The 2,800-nt window shown below is 46.0% G+C and overlaps 1 pseudogene; it reads left to right on the forward strand.

The window, feature by feature from the left end:
- Positions 1–235: 235 nt before the first annotated feature.
- On the forward strand, positions 236–588 carry LOC131488551 (small ribosomal subunit protein uS9-like; annotated as a pseudogene).
- Positions 589–2,800: the final 2,212 nt, after the last annotated feature.

Raw genomic sequence — 2,800 nt, forward strand, 5'->3', positions numbered from 1 at the left:
AACCATGGCCAGATCCCACAGAATTCGGTGCCCCAAGTAGCGCACCTCCATGCATCGGGAAGGAGTAGCTGTTTGTCCTCTGACCCTGCATTCCCTGCCAGCCTGGGAGAGCTGGGGACTTTGGCCCCAGAATCCCAGCCTCCAAGAAGGGAATTATCTTGTCTTCCTAAAAACCAGAGAAATGCCCTTGCTGAGGGAAGGATCTAAAGTATGAAAATAATCAACGTTCACAGCCATGCTGTACAAGGCTCCTCCGTGGTCCATGCAGGTCTTTGGACGCAAGAAGACGGCCATGACCGTGGTGCACAGCAAAGGGGGAACAGTCTCAAGGTGAATGGGTGGCCCCTGGAGACGATCGAGCCACACACACTGTAGCACAAGCTACGGCAACCTGTTCTGCTTCCGGACAAGGAGCGATTTGCCTGGGTGGACGTCCAAGTCCGTGTAGTGGTCATGTGGCCCAGATTTAGGCAATCTGCTAGTCCCTCTCCAAAGCCCCGGTGGCCTATTATCAGAAATACATGGATGAGGCTTCCAAGAAGGAGCTCAAAGACATCCTCATCCAGCACAACCTGACCTTGCTGGTAGCTGATCCCCTGCACTGCAAATCCAAAAAGTTTGGTGGTCCTGGTGCCTGTTCTCCTACTGTTAAGGAGCAGTGTTTGCCTTTATAATGAACAATTGCCATGGGACAAGAAAGAGAAAAGAAAAGAAAAGAAAAGAAAAGAAAAGAAAAGAAAAGAAAAGAAAAGAAAAGAAAAGAAAAGAAAAGAAAAGAAAAGAAAAGAAAAGAAAAGAAAAGAAAAGAAAAGAAAAGAGAGAAAAGAAAGAGAAAAGGAAAGAGGAAAGGAAAGGAAAGGAAAGGAAAGGAAAGGAAAGGAAAGGAAAGGAAAGGAAAGGGAGGAAGGAAGGAAGGAAGGAAGGAAGGAAGGAAGGAAGGAAGGAAGGGGAAAGAAAGAGGGAAGAAAAAAACCCCTCCCAGTTTTATTCGCTTTGCTGTTTACCACTCATTGACCCCCCCCCACCACCTCTTAAAATCAGAAAGACCTTAGAAAAAAACATCATCTGGTTTTTTCATTTCACTGTGAGGAAATGGGGTTGGAGAGGCTGAGATTTGCTCAAGGACATCAGAACTGCATTTAGCTGAGGCTTCCTTCCACAGCTCCCTGGGGTCACACACAGCCACTACTCTGGAAGCAAACACTGGTGCAGAAGTAGACCCTGAGTCGATCCATTACTCAGTGAGATTTATACTGAGCACCTATTGTGTGCCGGACACTGTGCTAGTCACTTTCATGTATTTTCTTTCATGGGATTGGCCTGGTCAGTTTTAGACTCCTGCCAGCATGAGCACATAGTAGTTGCTCAATAAGGTGGGCTTTCTTCTTTGTCTCGGGAGCTGGATTGTAGAATAGAGAGAAAATGGGTTTAGACTTAGTCTGGGTTTGAACCTCATCCCAGCCACTTGTCACCATTTTGGTCTTTACCTCTCTAAGCCTCTGTTCTCATATCTCTAAAATAGAGGTGATAAGCAAATCAGAGTATGGTGATAAGTTTTAAAGTCATTGTACGTGAAGGACCTCTTACTCATAGTAGGTGCTCAGTCAATTATAGCAGATCCTGTCATTGAACATTCTGTTACTGACATCATTACCCGCCTTCAAGGAGCTGATAATCTCAGAAGTTAAGACATGCATATAGATAACCGCAAAGCAAAGCAGAGAAGAGACCAGAGGTGGGCCATGGAGATTCCAAGGGTGCCCTTAAGTCTGGGGATGATGGAAGCCTTCCTGGAACAGGTGTCATTGTAGTTGAAGGTGTTGGACAGTTTGAGGGGAAGTAGTAATGTTGAGATAAGAGCAAAGATAAGGATGAGGAAGCAAGAGAATGCCCCAAGTGTTCAGCTCCAAGAGCATAGGGATCTAGAATTTTGGGAACACTGAAAGCTTAGGAGAGTGAAGGTAAATCTGGAAAAGTAAGTAGGGGTCAATTTGTAGAGGCTAAAAATTGCAGATCTCATTCTGCTGACAGTGTGGAGTCAGAAAAACATTTCGAATAGGGTAATGGTAGGAAAAGAGCTAAGACTTAAAATTAACAACTGGGCCAAGTGTCCAGCATAATTTGGAGGGCAGACATTAGAGTAGAAGCTATTTTAGTGGACACAACTTGAGCAAATGAAGGTCTGGCATAGGCAGTCATGCGAAGAAGGAAAGATAAAAATGGCTCTAAGAAAAAGATCAGAGGTAAAAGAAAGAGGACTGAGCCACAGACTGGATGCAGAAGTGAGGGAGAGGGAGGGTGGGAGGAAGTGAGAAGTGGAGATGCCATGAATCCAAGTGAAGAGTAGCAAAAGTTGGCAAGAGACATGGAGAAAGAAAGACCAGGAGGTTACCCTGAAAGGAGGGCTGGGGCAAGCTGGGAACGTAGAAGGAGCTGTGGAAAGAAAGACACCGAAGACACAAGAGATAGAGCAAGGGGGGAGGAAGGGCCTGTATGAGGCGAGAAGGCCTCCAGAGACCCTTGGTCAGGATACACGGTGGGGAGTGGGAAGACAAAGGAAGACACAAAAGAACTTTAAGTTGGGGAGAAGGAAAGGCGAATCTATTCATGGATATTCTCATTCATTCATAAATATCCACGGAGGGCCTACTACCTGCCAATGAGAAAGACGACCCTTCTGAGCCTGCATTAGGCTCCCCAGCAAGGTAGAGGCAAGGCCATCTGCTAAGGGGAAGGGTTCAGGGTCCTTGGGAACTTACTAAAAATGCTAATTCTTTGGCCCAACCCCCGAAGATTACCA

Source organism: Neofelis nebulosa, chromosome 10 (assembly GCF_028018385.1).
Source record: "Neofelis nebulosa isolate mNeoNeb1 chromosome 10, mNeoNeb1.pri, whole genome shotgun sequence".
NCBI classification, from domain to species: domain Eukaryota; kingdom Metazoa; phylum Chordata; class Mammalia; order Carnivora; family Felidae; genus Neofelis; species Neofelis nebulosa.